The sequence below is a fragment of the Callithrix jacchus genome, chromosome X (assembly GCF_049354715.1).
Source record: "Callithrix jacchus isolate 240 chromosome X, calJac240_pri, whole genome shotgun sequence".
NCBI lineage: Eukaryota > Metazoa > Chordata > Mammalia > Primates > Cebidae > Callithrix > Callithrix jacchus.
In genome coordinates, this window is record NC_133524.1 from 124,030,157 (window position 1) to 124,053,994 (window position 23,838).

Consider the following 23,838-nt stretch of genomic DNA (forward strand, 5'->3'; position numbering starts at 1 on the left):
TGCCTAGGGACAAAAGGAAGAAGATTTTTTATGAAACATCTCTTATACAATAGAAATTATAATCTTATAGATGGGAATATGATGACACCAATCAATGTAAGAGTTCTGTTACTAAAGAAGATGGGAAGAATGGATGTAGGATAGGCAGGCAACAGACTATGTCATCTTAACTTTTTAAAAATATTTCTAGAGCACAATATAAAATTGCTAGTTCATCTTGTTAAAACTCTAAGAAAAATCCTGTGGCAGAAGTGAAATGACCTACATTCTCATCTAGAGTTGTTTTCTTTTTATTGAACTGAATGATCAGGAGGATATCATTTAAACACTTTGTTTTAATTTCCTTATCTATAAGCTGGGAAAAACTGTCTTTTATTTGGCCTATACCTGAAAAGTGTTGTGATAATCTAATGATAACATTTATGCCAAAGTGTCTAAAAAAGATAAAGTAAGCATACAATTGCCATAAAATACATTTTCCTTTTTAGGCAGTCATTATAAAGTGAAATGTATCTCAGTCTGTAAGTCAGGATAGAATTCAGGGAAGGAGAATGGGTAAAGTGAAGATCTATGAAAGCTGACTCAAGCTTTACAACTGAGAAAAAGCTAATAAGATGGCTTGTCATTGTAGAGTTGTAACTCAAAATTAAAGAACCAATCTACCACTTGATTTCACAACAACATATTGGTTTGTGACAGTAATGGTCGTCTTTATAGCCATAAAATGGATAGTCATGAACACTGATAAAAGATGGCAAATACAGAGTGGAAACTAATATGACAAGATGAAATTACTCCAAAAGGCTAAAAGGCACTGTCTGCTCTAGTTTCAGGCCATGGTCTAAAAGGGCATAGACATTACATTTGGGCAAATCAAGTGAGAAAACCAGAATGTTCATTCCCTCCTACAAAGTGCAATTTCACTTCTGGAGCAAAAAGGTGTTGCTCATTTCTTGAACTGATAAATTTATTCAAGTATCCTAGGGAGAGCAATTTACACCTCTTTTAGGGGGAGGAAAGAGGCAGTATTTGAGTGAAAGAAATGACAGTAAAAGGAAAGAAAAAAAATGAGGAAACCTGACTTGAAAAGTCAAATTACGCTTCTCAAAGTAAATACCCTGGTTACAGAGATTTGATGGTGTGTACTGACCAGTGTGCCAACTCTAAACTGATGTGGTCCATGGAGAAGTACTAATACTGGGATCAGGGGAAGGAGCTAGCTAAGGGAGTCATGGAAAGGCGTGCATTAAACTACTACCCCTTGATCCACAATTATCACATGGATCCACAACTCACTCATTCCTCATTACCAAAGCAGAGTTAGGGTCGTAGCCTGAATTTTACATTTTCTGTTCCTGTGTGTAAAAATATGCCTCCTTAAGAACCTAGAAAGCTTCTCTTACATAAAGTCCATATTTGATACTTACTTTCCACCCCCATTTCCAAGTGCAAAAAATGTCTAGCTCAACCTTACCTACAGGACAGATATTTATTGAATGACTAAGAACTTAGGTATGAAAAAATACCAGACTCTTCCAGGGATTCCCAAGGTTTAATTGCCACCATTCTTAAATCCATTGGTTTCTAAACACTAGTAGTCAAGTCGGCACCTAGCTGTACAGATTGCTGGGCCTGCTGCAAGATCTGTTAAATCAGAATTGTAGACTAGGCAAGAAACTTGAGTTTTAGATTTTTAAAAAGCTCATTTCGTAATGGTTATGTACCCTGAAGTGCATAAGACAATGGTTGTTAATCTGGGGTGCAGAAAAGGATCATCTGAAGAGCTTGTACATTTTTTAAACTAAAATAGCTTTTTCTGGACATCATAGTAAGTCTTGGATAAGATTTAGGCGATTTGTGTTTTGTAACAATAGCTCCTGATGTAATTCTGATACCCAATCCTGGGTAAGTAACACTGCTCTGAACTAACACTAACTCCCTTTTAACAGAAACTGATATTTAACACCCTTGTTGTCATTCTCCCCCATACACACTTTCTCTAGGAAATCCAAAATCTTTCCTTCCTAATTTTAACACTAACCAATTTCCACGAGGTTCATGCTTCCTAGGTACCATCGCTACCTCCTTGTTGTCATTCTCCACCCATACACACTTTCTCTAGGAAATCCAAAATCTTTCCTTCCTAATTTTAACACTAACCAATTTCCACAAGGTTCATGCTCCCTAGGTACCATCCCTACCTCCACAAACTCAGGGGAAAATTTGGCTCGGTGATGCATAATTTAATGATCTACATTGTTTAAAATTCACAACTGTTTTGATCATTTTACTAGAGGTGGGAAGAGGAGGCTTACTCCAGGTTCATTGTAATACATTTGTTTATCGAACTACAGCTCAGGCATACTCATTCTGACAGTCTGACATTTACGTATCTCTTGATGCAAATATATAACTCATGTCACTGTTGATGGAAATTGTAGCTTTCCAAAGAGTAGGAAAGATACCCTAATAATCTTGTAATAATGACTTAGGAGAGTATATTGACAACATAAATGTTAGCACAGTTATGTAAAGACTCCATCTGCCTCCTAGCCTGGTATGTTTAGGTGTTCTATTTATAAAACAAGTACATCTGCATTCACATATTTGGGGAGGTTGTTGCAGAAGCAGATGTTTCTATCAGGTCTCTTTAACTGGGAACACAGCAAGTTTGATCTTTATTAGGCAGTAGAGCGCTATAATGAAAACTCTGTTTTCCTGTCATTGTTTCCAAGGGTTATAATGAACAACACAATAAAACAAGAGTTCATAATGTACAATTAACACAGAATTTCAACTTACTTCTCTTTTCTCCCCATTCTACTGAAAATGGGCTGTTGGATATCAACTAGATAGTTGAAGATGTTAAGCAGATACCATACATTTTGGAATTGTGTTATGTATACTTTTTTATTTCATTTTCACAGTGTTATAAAATGAGTGTATTGGCATTATATACTCCACCCACACTTTACAAGTAAGGGAACTGAAGCACCAAAAATTCAAATAATTTGTTCACACTCAGTCAGTCAATAGACCAGACTTTAAACCCAAACAATTTAAATACATGATCGAGTTCTTAATTATTACAGTATATGTCTTCCTAAGAAAGATCATTATAGTGGAAACAAAATATGCTTTGTAATCAGGCTGGAATCTATTTTCATCATTTCAAAGCCAGATGATTTTAAGCAAGTTATCTAATTTCTTGGAGTCTCAATATCATTATCTGTAACATGAGAAAAATAGTAGTAGAGTCACATTATATTTATGCACTTAAATTAGAAACAAACTTTAATAACTTAACACCACAATGACCCCAAAGTGCATTTGTAATAATTTGTGTAATACTCATACCAATTTGAATATCATATATTAAAGTTGTAACTACCTAATCTAACAAGTGTGGAGTAAACTGTGCAGACCACCAGAAACTCTTTAGTATTCTCTATTAACCCTCCAATTTTCCCTTAGGGATTTGATACTTATCTTTAAAGCAATATGGCTTAAATTTTTTGGCATCTGCAAATAATGTTTTTTGTTGTTGTTGTTGTTTCTTCCCTTACTTTAGCTAAGGGACTGTCAAACTTTAGTGTGAGTATGAATAAGAATTATCATACAATGGAGCATGCACAAAGTTGTGCCGACATTTTTATGGGCACTTTAGGGGATTTTGATGGATAACTTTAATTCTTACAACCTTTACATATTTGCGTGAAGTGCAAATATCCAAGCACCTAATACCTCTGTCCCTACCACAGAGGTGTTTTGAATACTAACTCACACTTTTACAGCAGCTCCCTGTCTATTTGGTTTCTAACAATCCAGGATGTAAGAGACTACATAGCAAACAAGTAATAAACTTTTAGAGCCTAAATGGGTAGGAAGGCACACCCCATGCCTTCTTTCCCAATTTGTCTTAGAAATAATTCCAGTCCTATACTCTCCTTGGAAAGAGACTGGAGGCCTCATGCAGCAAGAACAGGTGGGATGGTACTCCCTATACCTGCTTCTCTTGCTCCTGAAACATATTTCTGCAAACTCTCATTGGAAAGAAGTGAAGGGACTCTAATACCTGGGAAAAAAGGGGCACTCACTGTACCTTCTTTCCTGGCTTTCTTCAGAGATAGATCTAGATGAGAATGATTTCCCTGCAAGGAGGGTGTGCAACTTCTGCTATTCTGAACAAAAGTAATGGACAGTCCCATGTGCCTTCTCCTCAGCTTACCCCAGTGATAATTTCAGTTCTAGAGTGTTTCTGTAGAAACAGATTTGAGGCCTCTGCTGGCAAGAATAGAAGTAAAGGGACTCTGCACCTTCTTCCCTGGCTAGCTCCTTAGATGGATTCCTAGTGTGTTATTGGAGGAAGATGAAATTATATCCCTTTGCCTAAAAAAAAGTGGGTATTTCCTTTTGCCTCTTTTCCATCTTGCTTCAGTGATAACTCCAGACCAGAAGGCTTCCCTTGCAAGAAGTTCCGAGACTTCTGCTTGCTGTGCATCCTTCTCCAACTAGCTCCAGTGATAATTATAGTCTTAAATCTCTCCAAGGATAGATGTTACAGGCCTCTGTAAGCAATTATAGAAGAGATGGCACAATTCAAGCTATTTTTCTCAGCATGCTCTAGAGATAATCTGCTGTAATCTCTCATAGGAAGAAGGCTTAGGGACATCTCTGTTCCTGAAAGGGAAAGTGGACACCCCAATATGCCTTCTTCCCCATCTAGCACCAGCAATAAATCCAAACCCACAGACTCTTTCTGGAAGTCATTTCTGTATGCATCAAGCATTTCAACTTTTATAGCTTTCACCCAACCGAATGACTCAAATATCACCTAGCCCTGGAAGCTGACAGAGCTCTGCACTCTCAAATCTTTTAGACCACAGACAATAAAACATTGGCTTTTAAAAGTACTAACATTCAGTAGCAATCTCCCCATGTTTAAAGTGAGTAGTCTGAACAAGAGTAAAAGCATCTGCATCAGACACTGGCTTCAGTGTAGGAATAGGTGAAACATGAATTCTGGCTCTCAGCTTCTTGGTAAAGGAAAGAAGAAACTGGATCACACATCTAACACTCCAAACTCTGTGGTTGCATACAAAAGGACTGCTTTGATCCCACTGCTCTCAAAGCAATAGCACTACTTGACATTCTAATTTCTTGGGAACCACTCAGACCAAAAATAGTAGGGTGGGCAAGCACATAGTTTGGAGGTGCATAGACTCTCTGGCCAGACTAGTTGGGGAGGAACATTTTCTACTGGAGACAAGTCTAGCAGGACTAGGAAAGGTGATGCTCTTATCTGTTGCACATAAACCAACACATGGGGGAAAGAAATTTAAAAATAAATAAATATGTCCTAAATAAAAGAAAAATATAAATAATCAGAAAACAACTCTAATACAATGGAGATATGTCATGAACCTAACATGAAATTATTACCTATAGTCATAAATGTAAAACCCAAAATTATAAAACTCCTAGAAGATAATATAGATAATACCATTCCAGATACAGATTGCATGATGAAGATACCAAAAACAATTGCAACAAAAGCAAAAATTGACAAATGAAATTTATTTAAACTTAAGAGCTTTGCACAGTAAGAGGAATTATCGACAGAGTAAACAGACAACCTAAAGAATAGGAGAAAATTTTTGCAATCTATGCATCCGACAAAGGTCCATTATCCAGGACATATAAGGAACTTAAACAAATTTACAAGGAAAAAACAATGCCATTAAAAGTGGGAAAAGGGGGAGCCGCAGTGGCTCTGGCCAGTTGTCCTGGCGCTTGAGGAGGCGAGGCTATGAGTTCATGGCCAACCTGAACAACATAACAAGCTCTCATTGATTAACAAACAAACAAACAAAAAGTGGGCAAAGGACATTAACAGTTACTTTTCACAGGAAGACATACATGCAGCTGACAAGCATATGAAAAAAGCTCAACATCACTGATCATTAGAGAAATGCAAATCCAAACCATAATGAGATACTTTCTTACACCAGTCAGAATGGCTATTACTAAAAAGTAAACAACAACAACAAAAAAGCAGATGTTGCTTGGCTTCCAGAAGAAAAGGAATATTTACAAACTGTTGGTGAAAATGTAAATTAGTTCAATCACTGTGGAAAAGACTATGGCTAATTCTCAATACCTAAAAACAGAAATGCCATTTGACCCAGAAATGCCCCTTACTGGATATATACCCAAAAGAATATTGCTCATTCAATTATAAAGACATGCATGCATACGTTCATTGCAGCCCTATTCACAATAACAAAGAGATTGAATCAAGCTAAATGTCTGTAAGGGTAGAATAGATAAAGAAAATGTGGTACATATATACCACAGAATACTATGCAGTTATAAAAAATGAGATCATGTCCTTTGCAGGAACATGGATGGAGCTAGAGGCCATTATCCTTATCAAATTAACACAGAAACAGAAAAGCAAATACCATATGTTCTCACTTACAAGCTCGAGAAGAGCAACCATAAGACACGTAATTGTCAGATTCTCCAAGTTTCAAAAGAAGGAAAAAAGGTTAAGGGCAGCCAGAGAGAAAGGTAAGGTTACCTTAAAAAGGAAGCCCATCAGACTAACAGTGGATCTCTCTGCAGAAACCCTGCAAGGCAGAAGAGAGTGGAGGCCAATATTCAACATTCTTAAAGAAAAAAATTTCAATACAGAATTTCATATCCAGTGTAACTAAGTTTCATAAGTGAAGGAGAAATAGAATCCTTTACAGACAAGCAAATGCTGAGGGATTTGTCACCACCAGGCCTGCCTGATGAGAGCTCCTGAAGGAAGCACTAAATATGGAAAGGAAAAATTAGTACCAGTCACTATAAAAGCACACCAGAATATAAATACCAATGACAAAATAAACTGCATCAACTAATGGTCAAAATAACCAGCTAGCATCATGATGACAGGATCAAATTCACACATAACAATATTAACCTTAAAATGTAATGGTTTAAATGCCCCAATTAAAAGACACAGACTGGCAAATTGGGTAAAGACCCACCAGTGTGCTGTAATCAGGAAACATACATATCTCATGTGCAAAGACACACATAGGCTCAAAATAAAAATGGAAAAAAATTTACCATCTTTGTAGTAACATGGACACAACTGGAGGCTGTTATCCTAAGCAAATTAACATAGGAACCTAAAACCAAATACCTCATGTTATTACCTATAAGTGGCAGCTAAACAATGGGTGCTTCTGGATGTACAGATGACAACAAGAGACACAGGGGACTGCTAGAGGGAGAAAGGGTTGAAAAACTATGGGGTACTATGCTCACTTCCATGGTGATGGGTTCAATCATACTCCAAACCTCAGCAACACGCAACACACCCATGTAACAAACCTGCACATGTACTAATATCTAAAAATAAATGCTGAAATTATATAGAAAAAAATAGAATTTTTTTTCTATTTTTTTCTGTGTGTGTGTGTGTGTGTATATATATATATTATATATATAATATATATATATATATATATATATATGAGAGTATTATCTGTCTTCCAGTGCTCTAACCTCAAATAGTTTATGGTCTTCTTGATGAAATGACTAATGTATACACCAAGTTTATAATGCAGGATAGCATATATTCATGGACCAGGTAGTATGGTAAAGATGTGTCAATGATACAGAAATTCAAAGAAGTAAAGATTACATTTTAGAGTTATGGTCATTAAGAAAATTTTCATGGTCATTAAGAAAATTGCAATGCAATGCATTAATGCTATAGTTTAATGAGCAAAATTCTTGGTGTTATTTTTCCCACCATACAAAAAGAGTAGGGTATTAGAGACCTAGGGTCTCCTTAACTCCAGAGTGGGAACAAATAACATTTTATATTTTAGAGGAAGTGAAAAGGGGTTGCTATTCTGAAGACAACTTTATTTGGAGGAGGAAGCCTCATAGAAAGAACAATTTAGTGACTGTTGTGAATTGAGTTGTGCTCCTCTCCAATTCATATGTTGAAACTCTAACCTCCAGTACCCCAGAATACGACTGTATTTAGAGATAAGGCCTTTAAAGAGGCGATTTAGGTAAAAGAAGATCTTTAGGGTGGGTCTGAATCCAAGATGACTGGTGCACTTAAGATTATGACACAGACACAGAGGGAAGACCACGTGAAGACACAGGGAAAGTAGGGGCATCTACAGGCCAAGTAGAGAAGCCTCAGAAGAAACTAAACCTGCCAACATCTTGAACTCTGACTTCTAGCCTCCTGAACTGTGAGAAAATAAATTTATATTGTTTAGGCTACCCACCGTGTGACACTTTGTTATGGACGCCTTAGGAAAGTAATGTAGATACTTGTAACAAAAACAATTATTTAGCTGGGCACTTCTTTGGTGTTGGGCTGGCTCAGCTAATTTTGATTGGCTTTGCTCACATGTCTGCAGTTCCTCATCAGGTGAAGGTTGACTTCACTCTCTTATCTGGAAGTGGACAGTCTTTCAGCTATGATTCCTAGTTCTCTTCATGTAGCCTCTTAATTCTCCAGAGGCTTACCTGGGCTTCTTTACATGCTTCTTGTTGGGATGCCATGAGCAGGAAAAAAAAAGTGAGCTCCATAGTGAAAGCACTTTTCAAGTCTCCTGCTTGTGTCACATTTGCTAATATTATATTAGCCAGCACAGGTCACACGACCAACCCCAGATTAAAGCAGCAGAAAAAATGACCTCTTGATGAGCACCACATCAGAGTGACCTTGCAAAAGGTGCACATGTAGGGGGAAGAAAATAATTTGTGGCTAATTTTGAAATTTAACACAGAGAAAATAGGATTTTGATGTTCCAACGATTTGAAGGAAATGAATTTATTTCCCACATATACCTATATCCTTGGAGACTGGTATAAGGACTGTACCAGAAGTAGAGAAAATTTGATCCATGTAGATCATAGTGCTTTGAATGTAACAATAACTTGAATGAAAGTGAGTGAATAGGCACCCATAAAAGGCCCTAGACATCTATAGCTTGGGAATCTTGCTGGTTCCTTGTGACCAAGTTTGGCAGAACTGAGTAAAATTTCCATCAAAGAATCAGGCTTCAAGGGACCATGATGGGCAAAATACAAAACTAAAAAATTAAGAATTACTTTAAGGAGCCAAGCCATAAGATAGATAGATAATAGAGAATCAGAATCAAATCAGTATCAGGTAACTATAAGGAAAAGCAACAGGCAAGAATGACTCTTAGTGGGACACCAAGAGCCCCTGAAAGTTTAACACAATGAGCAAGAAAGTACTCCTGTATAAATTTTCAAATGACTGACTTTGAACTTTTCATCAAACTTGACAACTGTGTGCTCAACTTAAAATCATAAATAAATGTGGTTTATAGTGCATTCCAAACATAGGGATAAAATATAGATACCTACAAGTAAAAATCACTATGATAGAGAAGGTCATTTCAAATAGGGTTAACGGCACTAAAGAAGACAAAGAGAAATATGGAGCATCTCTGAGTGTTTGTTGTGTGTATGTGTATAAATGAGAGGCAAAAGTGGTACTATAGGAACTCCAAAGTACCTGAGCAGAAGACATGGTGCATATTATGGATTGCTTTAAATGCAAGAACAAGAAGTTTAGATAATATCCGATTAGCTGTAGGGAGGCACTAAACAAGAGAAATGTCAAAACAACATTATTTTAGGAAGATGGAAAATCCTTAAGATTTCTCTGTGTATTATCAAGACTGTCAAGAAATTTTCATTAAATATCACAACTTAAAAATGTATTTTGATTCCATTAAATTTAAGATAATAACACCTGCCATTTAGCACTTTTAGGAACATGTAGGAGACATGATATAAACTCAGATGTGAAATAACAGAGATGTACTGGCTCAGAATTTTTACTTAGCTAAAGAGAAATCCAGTCTCAGCTGTAGTCATTGCTTTGATAATTTGTTAAGTGCCTATATGTGTCAAGGTGTGTATTAGTTGTTGGATCAATCATTCAGCATAATTAATTGGAAAAGTAAGGGCTTGGAGTCACACAGTACTGATATTTCACTCTATCTCTGCTGCTTATAGCTATGACACTTGGATGGTCTTTTTAAAATCATTTTATGCCTCAGATTCCTTACATGAAAAATTGAGGAGGGGTAATAATAGTATATATCTTATAGCTTTTATGATTAATAAATGAGAAAATGTACATAAAGCACTTACCATGGTAAGTACTGGTAGTAGGTATTTACTAAGTATTAGAGCTAGACAAAAATAAAATGGTGCTCCCTTTATTCTTATCATTCTTCCCACCTGGGCCCAGGCTCACTCCTGATATTACTAATTATTGCAAGAATTCAGACCAACCAAAGTGTTCAAATGGGCAGTTACAAGTCAGATTTTGTTTTTGTTCATGCTCCATTGAGAAAGGTGTTAGTTATGGAAGCAGTTACTTCAGAACATTTTTTTTCTCCAAAAGCTGAGGTGGTTTCAGACACTTTTCAAAAACAATTCAGCCTGTGTCCTTGAGACAGTTAATGAGACATGCTAATTTGGTATAAATAGGTCTGCTATGAATTCTTTATAAGAAACATCTGCTTGGTTCACTGTGTTTTGCTTTCTAGGGAGGAAGTCAGACTTTAAAGACAATAAGATATGATAAGGTATTAGACACTGCCTTGAAAAAAACACTTAAATAACAAATTGTTTCTCTATTCAAGCTCTAGGAGAACCAATGATTAGATGGCACAAAGCAAAGAAAAATGACTCACAGAATTCCAGTGAATGAGACCCTAGACATGTAGGCAAAGAGTTTAAAAAGTCACCATAACAACTCTGAATAGCTGAGTGAAGTTGGAAAAGATCATGTTTGCCTGAATTAAACCAGTGTAACCCAATGAAAAGACCCTGTTTCTACCTATGGCTCAGGGCCCAAAATTAATTTTGTCCCTGAGAAATATGTCAAAGAATCATCTTAGGAGGTTTGAGTATTTTTTCCTCTCCCCTCTTTTCCTCTCCCCCCATTTCCTCTCCTCTCCTCTCCTGTCCTGTTTTCTCCTCTTTTCTTTTATCTTCTCTTCTCTCTCATTTTCTCTTTACCCCAATAGCAATTTTTCAGAAGAAAAGAACAGCCAAAAGAATGAGAAATCTCTTTGCTAGCTAAATTCTTGGGAGCAAGACAGAGTTGTGTTGGTATGGAAGTACAAACCAGAGTTTCTTCTTTAGTTTCCCTGGTATTAGTATTAATATAGTCATATTACAGGAAAAAAACATTTGACATCCTGCTGTACAGACAGGTATAGCTTAGTTGCTTAGATGCATCTCGTAGTTATGACTGTGGAAGGAACACAGTTGATATAAATGGAGAGAAAAAAAAGAGTAAGCAAGATATGTTGGTCCTTTGAGAAATACAAGGTATAGATGAGCTGTCTCCAGACTCTAATGATAGATAAAAAATGAAGCTGGATATCTCACTCTGCAAGGAGAAGCAATAATGTCCAATACAAGGATTAAAGCAGTGGTGAGACGTTGACCATCCCCTGTGGAACTCTGACCTTCAGACCCTGACTCAAGGACAGATGAAGGAACGCATTCTCACACCATTACAGTGATTTAAGTGGGGTAGGGATGGTTGTTGGCTGCTTTCAGAGGGCAAAATGCAACCAGTCGACCAAGACTCCCTCTCCATCATACATTTATTCAGTCAGATTTTACAACAGAGGTTCCATGTTAACACACTTGTGGATAATTAACATGGTTAAAAGAATGGTTTTACCACTGATAAAAGCTTTAAGTTCCAGGCCCAGAATAAACACTATTAACAGGTAATTCCCCTTTGATCTCCCCATGAGAGGGCTACACAGCATGAAATTTACGTAAGTAAACAGTTAAAGTAGAGACAAAGGGATGTGGGGTAAACAAACTTAAACTGGGAAAGCCTCTGATCATCTCTTGTCTCTTTCCTATGCTATGCGGCCTTCAGCATTCCTCAATAAAACCTTTCACCTTCCAAAAGGTTTGAGATTACAATCTTTAACTTTTGCTAGTTTTTGCCAGCCACCCGAGTGAATATCAACATAGCAAGTGGGAAGCTAAAATGCTTCGAACCCTCAGACCCAGTGATGTCCACTTACCCGCAGAAAGAGCTCCCTCACAAATCTATCACACTAAAGTATGGAGGAGGAATGATGAGAAATAAGAAGGACTAAGAAATCAGGAGCAAGGGATGGAAGGTATCGAGTGGAGAAGATAGAAAAGAAAGAAAAAGGGAAAGAAGTCAAGAAGAGGATGGGATGGGAAGAAAATGGAAAATGCAGAAAAGGGAAGAGAAAAAGAATTTTGAAACAGCAAATAGAGAAGGAAAACTGAGATAATCTGGAATGAATACATCATTAAGTAGCAGGAGAGTGAAATTCAAGACTCTGTATTAAAACACATTACAGAGGTATACATGGCTCTGTATGCTGTGACCTTTTCCTACCTCTCCAGCCTCATTTTTCTTCCTCTCTGCATGGGCTATAGCTGCAAAGATTTTCCTTCAGTTTCTCTAACATACTTTGCTCATGACTTCAAAGGCCATTTAGTGACATATTATGTACTTTAGAAATATATGGGAATTTTTAGCCATCATTTTATTATTGGTGTCTAAATGAGAGAATATAATTTTATATGGTATTATTTGATGTAAATGAATTTTATTCATTATTTATTACATGGTCCATTTCTATAAATGATGTCTAAGCATAAAAGAAGAATACAAAATATTGGCATAAATATGAGTTTACGAATATTTTTGATGTCCTCTGTTTTTTTGCCATTTGTCTGCCTGATAGATTAGTTTTTGAGAGGAGTATGTTAAAATCTCTAACTGTGATTATTAATTTATCAACTTGGCTCAGCAATTCCATAATCTCCTTAATTTTGAAGCTACATTTTAGGTATATATATATATTCAGGATGGCTATATTTTCTGACTCTACTATTTTTTTCACAACACCAATTTTTTCTTTATATCAATGCCTTGAATTTCATTTTCACGGATATTAATTTTGAGCCTGGCAGTTAAACAACACACTCCTAAACAACCAATAGGTCAGAGGAAATCAATGAGGAAATGTTAATATATCTTAGCACGAAGGAAATGGAAAAAATAATATAGCGAAACATATCAGATGGATAAAAAGCAGTTCTAAGGGGAAACTTTATAACAATGAATTCCTACATGAAGAAAAAAGATATCAAATAAACAGCCTAACTTTATACCTCGAGGTACTAGAAGAAAACACTAAACCCAAAATAAGCAGAAAGGAGAAAATAATAAAAATTGGAACAGAGATAAATAAAATATAAACCAAAGAACAATATAAAAGGTTAATGAAACATACAGTTGGTTTTCTGAAAAGATTAAAAAATAAATTTTTTGCTATACTAAGAACAAAAAAGAGAGAAAATTCAAATAAATGAAATTATAAATTAAAGATAAGTCAGTACAGCTGATGCTTCATAGATGCAAAGGCCTATGACACAACTATGAATAATTATATATCAACAAATTGGAAAGCCTATAAGAAATTGATGAATTCCTAGAAATTTACAAATTATCAAGACTAAATTATGAAGAAAAAAAACTGTTAAAAAACCTCCCAACAGAGAAATGCTCATGACCTAAAAGCATCACTGGTGAATTCTATCAAATACTTAAAGAAGAAAAAAATATCAATTCTTCTCAAAATGTTTCAAAATTTGAGGAGGAAAATCTTACTTAGTTACTTTACATGGTCAACATTACTCTGATATGAAAGGCAGAGTAGGACAAGAGAAAGAAAAGAAAATTAGAGGCCAATATCCCTAATGAACATAGATACCAAAATCCAAAAAATAAAAACAAAAACAAAAACCCATAAACACTTGTAAACGAAATTCAACAGCATAGTAAAAAGATTATACACGATGACAAAGTGGAATTTATCCATGGAATGAAGGGTTGTTTCAACATGTGCCAAATAATAAAAATAATATACCACATTAACAGAATAATAGAAAAATCACATGATCATTTCATTAGATGCAGAAAAAAAATAATCTGACAAAATTGAACACCATTTCATCATAAAAACTCTCAACAAATAAACTGTAGAACTAATGCACTTTAACACAATGAAGGCCACACATAACAAGCCAGGCCCACAGCTACATCGTACTCAAAGTGAAAAGTTGAAAGCTTTCCTCCAAGATCAGGAGCAAGACAAGGCTGTGCACTCTTGCCACTTCTACTCAACCACAGTCCTGAAAGTCCTAACCAAAGCAATTAGGATAGAAAAAAAAGTTAAAGTCACTGAAGTCAGAAGAAAAATTAAAATGATCTCTGCTTGTAGATGATATGGTGCTATATATAGAACCCTCATTATGCCACCAAAAATAACTATAACTACTTAATGAATTCAATAAATGTGTATCATATAAAATCAATATACAAAAGTCAGTTGTGTTTCTGTACAGTAAGAATGAACTGTTCAGAAAAGAAATTAAGAAGATAATTAAATTTGTAATAGATCAGAAAGAACAAAATGCTTAGGAATAAATTAAACCAAGGAGGTAAAAGACCCATACACTGAAAATTGCAGAACACAGATAATAGAAATTGAAGATGACACAAACAAATGGAAATAGATTCCATGTTTATGGATTAGAATAATTTATATCCTTAATATCCCCATATTACTCAAATCAATTCACAGATTCAATGCAATCTGTATCAAAATTCTCTTGGCAATTTTAACAGAAACTTAAAAATTCCAAGACTTCATATGGAAACCACAAAAGCTCCTGAATAACCAAGTGAATAGCCACAGCAATCTTGGACAAAAAGAACAAAGCAGGAGGCATCACATTACCTGATTTTAATACACACTACATAGATATCTAATTAAAACAGTATGGTAATAGTATAAAAAAACAAGACATACAGACCAACAGAAGAGAATGGTTAGCCCAGAAATAAACCCTCTTACTTAGAGTAAATTGATCTTTGACAGAGAGCCAAAAATATGCAATGGGAAAATGACAGTCTCTTCAATTAATAACACTAGAAAAATGGGCCTTTACATTAAAAATATTTAAACCTTTACACCCCACCATATGCAAATATCAAATCAAGTGGATGAAAGACTTGAATGTAAGACCTGAAACTCTAAAACTATTAGAAGAAAACATAGGGAAATTACTTCTTAACATTGGTTTGGGCAATGATTTTTTTAATATATGATCCCAAAAGCACAGGCAACTAAAGCAAAAGTATCAAACTGAAAAGCTTCTGCAAAGCAAGAGAAACAATCATATATAACACACACATCATGGAATATTATCCATCCTTTAAAAAGAAAATCCTGGAGGAAACTGGATGACATTTTGCTAAGTGAAATAAGCCAGACACTGAAAGACAAATACTCCCTGAGCTCAAAATATACAAAATCTTTATAAATCAGTTTCATAGAAGCACAGTCAAATGATTGTTGCAAGGGTCTGGGGACTGAAGGAATGGGAAGATATTGGTCAAGGGGTACAAAGTTTCACTTAGGCAGGATAAGTAAATTCTGGAGATGTAATAGACAGTCAACCTGGTGACTTCAGTTAATAGCACTGTATTGCATACTGGAATTTGCTATGAGAGTATATCAAATATTCTCACTTCATAAATGTTATATATGTGAGTTGAATATATTAATTAGCTTGATAGTAGTAATAATTTTAAAATGTACATATATATTAAAACATCAAAATATTGTGTACCTTAGTTATATACAAATTTTGTCAATTATACCTCAAAAAAGCTGGAAAAAAATAATTTTCTGTTACCCTGTACCTACTTTTCATTCTAGTATAAGGCACATTCTCAGAAAGAGAGAAGATGAAATGCAGTAGGAGCAAATAAGTCATTTCTACTCTTTCTCTGTCAGCTTCAAATATCAAGCCTTCCTTGCTTTTCTTCTTCTTCGAAGTATACCTATTAAAGCCCTTTTATTAATCTTAGTTCTAGTGTAAATCCACATTCACTCTGAATCATAGTCTTTCACACACTCTTCTTATACCTCGTGCCACTCATATACATGTTTGTTGATATTTATCCTTTTCATTTGAATAATTTTTTTTCTATCCATAATTATACCTTTGAGAGTTCCCAACATTGTTAAATCTCTCTCTTCTCTGGTTGCAGGAAATGGAATCAGTCATATTTGTGTTTTTTTTGTTTTATTCTAGTTCTTTTTATTATCAATTTTTGTGGATACATAGTAGGTGTATGTATTTATACAGTACATGAGATGTTTTGATACAGGTATACAATCTAACATAAGCACATCATGGAGAATGGGTATCCATCCTCTCAAGCATTTATCCTTTGAGTTATTAACAATCTAATTACACTCTAAATTAGTCTAAAATATACAATTAAGTTATGATTGTCTATAGTCACCAAGTTGTGCTGTCAAATAATAGATCTTATTAATTCTTTTTGTTATTTTTGTGCCCAATAACCCTACCCTCCACCCAGATCCACACCACTCTTCCCAGCCTCTGGTAACTCTCATGCTACTCTATGTCTATAAGTTCAATTGTTTGAAGACAAAGTTGTCCCCAATCTTCCCTCTCCTCTCCTCAGGAGAAAGAAAATGGTCTCTTTGGGAGCTTTTAGCTGTGCAGTCTGGGGTTAGGGGAGGTGTGCTGCCAGTGCTCCCTCTGCTGCCCCAGCTGGTGTCTCAGAATGTCACATGCCCTCTCGCCTTAGTGCACAGACTCTGGGTCCAGTTTAGCACTAGGACTTGCCTCAGAGTTGCAGTCCTTATGGCCTAAATCCACCTTCAAGTTTACTTGGCACTGAATGCTGTAGCCCCCAGTAGCAAGGCTTGCAGGCACTCAAGTTCGGACCTCTGGGATTCGTAATTCCCCTCAGGCTAGGGCTGGTTTAAATGTTCCCTCAATGGAAGAACATCCACTGAGTTTGTTCCAGTTTTCCTTTCTACTCTAACAGGACAGCACTGAGCTTAATGCCTCCCAGTTGCTGTGCTCTCCCTTTCTGAGTACCTAGGGATGCTCTATGCACCATGCGGTCACTGCTGGAGGGCAGGAGGTGGCGTCGGAACGGTTTTTTCTCTCTACAGTGCCTCTTTTGGTGATATAAAATTAAAACCAGGTACTGTGAGTCCTTGCCTTATTTTTGGTTCTTATGAATGGTTTTTTCTGTGTAGATAATTGTTATCTTGGTGTCCTTGCAGCGGGGGATGATCAGTGGAGCATTCTATTCTGTATCTTGCTCTGCTGTCTCCCGACATACCACATATAGCTTTTTCTTTAAATTTATAAATGTACTTTTCAATAGTTAGCATAAACACAACACTATTTTGCACAGGTGGCACATGTTGACGATAGCATTTTAGAATATCCTGAAGGATTATGATAGAGTTGCTAGCTGGGGACTGTGTGCTCAGGATAGTGGGGAATCTGGGATTGAAAGAACTCAATAACACAGAACAAAAAATATTTTATTCTCAAGTCTGCTTCAGGCTGGCCTTATGGGATATCTCCTATTAAAACTCGGTCCCATTACTAAATAGTGCATCTAGTTACCTGGGTTTAAAGAACACCATGGAAAACTGTCATGTCAGATTGTTTTCTAAGTCGAGCTACATGCTTCAATTCAGGTTGTAGAGGAAGCTCTGTAGTCTAATGCTGTCAGACACTTGCCTCTGGCTATTCTAACAATTTAGACATTAAACCCATATTCACATTCAGAAAATAAATTCAAAACTGCATGCCAATTATCTTTTCTTAGTTATGTAAAATGCTATTTCTGCTAGACGGGAAGCTGTGGTTGTCATATTCTAGGGTTGGTTCTTCAACATCTTTTCTTCTCTTCAAACAGATAATCTACTTACTTATACCTAAACTAATTTGCGTTAGTCCAGAAAATATTCTATCAGTAAGATTTATTCATGGAGTGAGATATACCAGAAAATTGAAAAGAATGACACTATTTTTCTATTCTTGAGGTTTCATCTCATTTCACTTTCACAGAGACTGTGAAATTCAATTCACTGTAGCTTTCACACTTTTTTCTACCATTTGCCCCATCTTATCTTCTTCATTCGTGTATCCTCTAATTTGTCGTGGAGATAGAGAACAACAAAGTTGAAGAATGGAGGCAAGAGGGTGGTGGAGGATTAAGAGTAATTGAGGAATAGAACTATCCAGTTGCTCTTTGATTTATCACAGTTACTTGCATCAGTGGTGTTCAAACATTATTCTGAAGATATCCTAGGATCTCAGGGGAGTCTTAAGAGTTCCAGATAATCCCCAAAAAGGGGATCCAAGGTTTTATGTTTAAAATAATGAACATTCATTTATTAATTCAATAAGTATATATTGTGTACCTATTATGAACCAGGCATAATTATGGAGACAATCTTTTTTTTCCTTCATTTTGTTTTTATTATAGCATGTTTGCTTAATTTACAGCAAGCAGAAAATAAGCTGGGTCTTGTTTTGATCCAAACATTGATGTTTTAAAGGTTGTACACAATATTTGTTAAAAAGAACATATAAAAATACGTTTTTAGAAGCCTCTATAAGAAAGAAAATACAAAGTTTAACCCCACAACTTTCCTCTTTTCTAGAACTGCAAACTACTGCTACAGTTTTATATATACTTTTTGTTGTTTAAACTATACATCCAGGAAAATCTAAAAAAATTAAAGAAACGTGCATATAAATGATTGCATAGCAGAACATGAACATTAACTGCAAACAGTAAAGAAATTAAAGTTAGAAATACTATCAAATATACAAAGGTTCTAGAATAATCGATCCTTTAAACACATTCCACAAACAGTATTTAAAATCCATCGTTTTATTCTTTACAGGCAAAGCCTAGATTCCAAAAACCAAAATTGAAAAAAGTAATCCTCTAAAAGGAATTGTTTCTCCATAATTCTTACTTATATCTGTAAGCAAGCAATCTGATTTTTAAAGATGCTAGCTTTTTATTCTGAAATGAAATTGGACATGTCAAGTCACTTTTGTCCCCAAAACGATCTTTCAGAAAAAGACCAGAAATTATAAATGGTTAAGGGTATTACTTCGTTTTTAGTCAGGTACTACACTGATAATCAAAAACTCAGAAGATGTGACTCTTGCTTAAAACTGACTAATCCTTTTTCCAAAATTATTTTAAATTTCATGGCACCACAGAATCGCCTAGAATGAGTGTTGTCTTTCAACTTGCCTCATATTAAATAAACTGAGGTGTGAAAAGCAGGCCTCGCTCATAAAGAGGCAGGCAAATTTTGATACAAATGCACAGGCCAAGTGCTCTAAGCATCAAAAAAATTCAGTTCTTTTATACTATGCACACACACACACACACACACACACACACACACAAAACCTACTTTGAAACAATTTACTCCCTTCTAACAGCAGGAAGAAAACTAAGCAATATTATGATCAACAACACTCATTAAACTTTAGAATAACTACGTAAGAATATTCCTTTCTCCTTAAAATTATTTTTGCCATGATCGACCTGCTCTAATTTTAAGAATAAGTTTTTGTGTTTTCTACGTTCCAAATCTTCACAGGAACCAGAAAAATAGCAGTGAAGCCTCCATGTTTCAGTCAAAAACTCAATCTCCCTGAAAATATTACCTAACCCAGCTGGCATCATTCCCCAAGACAGTGGGGTTAACAAAAGAACTAATTCACCATCATAAGTAATTATCATGGGCCTAGACTTTTTTTTGAGATGAAGTCTCACTCTGTCACCCAGGCTGGAGTGCAGTGATGCAATCTTGGCTCACTGCAACTGTCACCTCCCAAGTTCCAGCAATTCCCCTGCTTCAGCCTCCCAAGTAGCTGGGATTACAAGCATGCACCGCCACGCCCAACTAACTCTGTATTTTTAGTAGAGGGGGTTTCATCCTGTTGGTCAGGCTGGTCTCAAATGCCTGACCTCATGACCCACCCGCCTTGGCCTCCCAAAGTGCTGGGATTACAGGCGTGAGCCACTGTGCCCGGATGGGCCTAGACATTTTGACAAGACATAAAGGCCCATCCTGAACCTAAATGTGTCTGAACAGTCAGTGCTGTACTGTGGCTACTACTTCACTTTTGTATCATTCTATCCTATTAGCAAGCTACATTTCTAGGTTAACAGTTCTACCAAATATGAATATGAAAGTTTATTTTTAATGAGACAATGTTGCAAATTATGGTCAACCAACATCTTTTCACCAAATACTTCAAGCATAAATAAATGAAAATCTTTACAAAAATATACAGAGACACCACAAATTGGTAGCTGCCCATAACATTAAACAAACTGGACTCTTAAGAGTGGCTTCTCAACAGCATATCATTTTAATTATAACCATTGCCTGGTACAGGGAAAACTAACAAGTGTTTTTTAAGCATCATTGCAACATTGTATTCCTGATAATTTAAGTAAACCAAACTATGAGTAAATGATACATGCCTAAAAATGACCATGGTTTATACTATCAGTGGCCACTGGACTTAGGACTAGTCCAAGACCTTGATCTAGATTTTGACCTAGACCTAGACTGTGATCTTGACTGAGATTTGGATCTAGGTGGTTTTTCCTTGATTCCTTTTCATATCTTGAGCCAGACTTATAATGTGTTTTGGAATCTGTTTTAGAGGTGCCTCTAGTTTTGGTGTGAGATGCAGACCTAGAACGTGATTTAGCCTTCATTTCTTTCTTGGGCTGGGACTTGGACCGTGATCTTGAATTGGATTTAGATCTTGAAAAAGATCGATTTGGGTATTTGAATCTATCATTGTCGGAATGGCTTCTGCTACGCCGTGGTCTTCCAGTTGGTCTACTGCTTCTAGGACTATACGATCTTCTATAGTTGTAATCAAAAGACCGACTTCTTGATCTCCTTCTTTTGTAACTTCGGCTTCTTGAATGTCTGTATCTGTCATAATCATCATAGCGTGAAGAACTGTACACATTCCTCCCTTCCTTGGCTTTCATCTGATTTGGTGTCTTCCGATCCCCCTGGGCAAACTGTATTTCAATCTGCCATCCACAAATCCACTTTCTGTCCAAATTATGTAAAGCATCTTCAGCATCACGAACATGCTCAAATGTGATCAGGTATGACTCCTTTAATCTTGGCCATCATTCAATTCAACTTCATCTTGACCTTTAACTCTTTAAGTGCTTGTAAGAAGGACTTGTCATGAGATGCTTGGCCAAATATGACAGATGGCTTTATCTTTAACTTTGAAAAACAACCTTTTCCCCCTTTTGTAGATAAAGCGAGGCTTTGTCTCCCATTAGGCTTGTCCTTCTTCCAGCTTCTCTTTATGTTTTCTTTTCCCAAACTCTCCCTTCTCTTCAAGCCTGATCCTTAAGAGGTCTTTGGCTTATCTACTTGCCTTAAGTGTTGAACTCTACTCTAAAGGTTCTTTCATGCTTTCTCTTTGGGGTCGCCATAACTGTACAGCTTTACATTCTATAAACTTGAATTTCAAACTTCAACACCCCTCACTAATCAGCCATCTGAAGAAAGGATATTGAACATAAGCAAATCCTCTTGGACGGCGAGTGTAGAAATCAAGTGGAACATACACATCAACTATAGGACCATAACGACCAAATTCATGCCGTAAATCTTCAGACCTCACTCTTAGCTGGAGACAATCTTAAACAAGACCAATAAGAATCTGTTTTATTGATACACAGTAACTATTCCAAATTGATTGAGATACTGCTTATTCTGCAAAACCCTGGAAAAGAGGCCTTGTTTTCATCATATCAGGTATAAACATAGGAGCACAATCCTTCTATCAGATTTGGACAACTAGATGTATGATTGATAGACCTGTAAGTAGACTAATCACTGCCCTAAGCCCTGGACTAGGCCTCGTATGTGTTTGCTTCCAGAACAAATAGTCTCTGATTCTCTAATTTTTATTTAATTCTAGTTGCTACTACCAAAATTTTCATCTTCATAGTGCAAAATCAATGCAGAAGGAACTGTATATAAGTCTGGCATCAGGAGACAGTATAAATACCAGCCTCGTACCATATTCACATTCAGGATTTTACATTTGGAGAGACATGATTTAGCCTACTCAAGTATTATTGAGTGAACTTCTTATAATAGGGTTTTAATTTTGAAAGACCAATTCTGAAAATTAAATAATTTTTTTAAGATTCATTTTAAATGTCTAAAGTATATAATTCCAAACTTGATAGGACCTTTGGCACTAAGGCATTTAGTAAATAATTCAAAGTGTCTATTATGTCACGACATCAGTGACATAGTTAGGTGATTTTTCACTTCTGTTTTCAAGAAGTAACCTGAGGATATATTTTGTCCCCTCCACATCAGTCAGATAACTGGTATCTTTCTATATACAGAAATAATACATCACCATTGCTGCAGCTGAAAATATTAAAATTTAAATTACATTCCACCCTGCTGTCAAGATTGTATTAACCAAACTTAAATATACTAAAAATGACAATATAATAAAATACAGAGTATGATAAATCACTGTGCTTCTTTATTTCATATATGTGGAGAGAAAGTTGAATTAAGTGCTTGAATCTCCCTGCCCAAACTTGTCTCAATGTTTCAACGTTAGTAGAAAAAAAAAAGAATTTAAAATAGCATCCAGTTCTATCCTTAGAAGACATTCCTTGTTCAGGCAGAATTATCATCACGAGTGGAACTAAAAATCAATTAAAACTTTATATTTGTCATGGGCCAAATGGGGGTGGGGGTAAGATGTGTATTGAAGAATTTCATTTAATAGTTGTTCTAAAAGGAGAATATACAGAGTCACACTGATTAAGGAACAGAAATCAATTTTAAGACCTAACTCTTTTCCCCCAAAAATGAGAAGTGTAGAAGCAAAAACAAACTTCCACCCGTAATCATAATGGGAAATTTTATATGTAGTACATCATGGCAGATAAACAGATAATTTTTATGAAAATCTGTAAGTGGGCACTGGTTCTCAGCAGCCTAATAAAATATCACTTTAATGGATAATAAGGCATAAAACTTTTCTTAATATATTTAAAATCTATTTATGGAGTACCTGCTATATGTCTGTTGCTGATCTATTTGGTGAGGAAACAGATAAATAATAATAATAATAGTGATGACCATCATGACAACAGCTAGCACTCACATGTGCAGTCACTCTTTTCGGTGTTGTTTTATACATAGTCTCTCCATTAATCCTAACAACCTTATGGTGCAGAGACATTTACTACCACTAATTTACTAATGAGGCATGAAAGCTGGCCTAAGAGACTTTCTCATGGGTACACACGCAGTAAGTGGTAAATCTGAGATTCAAACCCAGGAGGTTTGCTTCAGAGTCTGTATTATCATGAAATTTATATTCTAATTGGCAAAGACAGATAATACCATATAGATAAATGTATTACTCTGCAAGACAGTCTCAGCTATCAATAACTGTTATAAAGAAAGTAAAACAGGACAATATACTAAAGAATGGCTGTGGAAGTAATAGTAGACAGGCTGGTGAGAAAAGTCATACATTGCCTTCAACAAATATTTATTGAGCATGCACTATGTGCCAAATGCTACCAAAAGAGATCCGTGATGAAGAACCGGACAAACCTTCTGTCCTCATGGAATGTAGATTATGGTAGGGAAGATAATTAATAAATGATCACAAAATTAACATATAATTATAAGTTATAGAAATAATTTTGTAAGTGTCACAAAGGAAATATAAGTTAAGTGTGATGAGAGATGATAATAAGAAGAGCTTGTTATCAAGATTGAG

At 35.8% G+C, this 23,838-nt stretch overlaps 1 pseudogene; it reads right to left on the minus strand.

Moving 5' to 3' along the window:
* Positions 1–20,378: 20,378 nt before the first annotated feature.
* On the minus strand, positions 20,379–21,059 carry LOC100412247 (serine/arginine-rich splicing factor 10 pseudogene; annotated as a pseudogene).
* Positions 21,060–23,838: the final 2,779 nt, after the last annotated feature.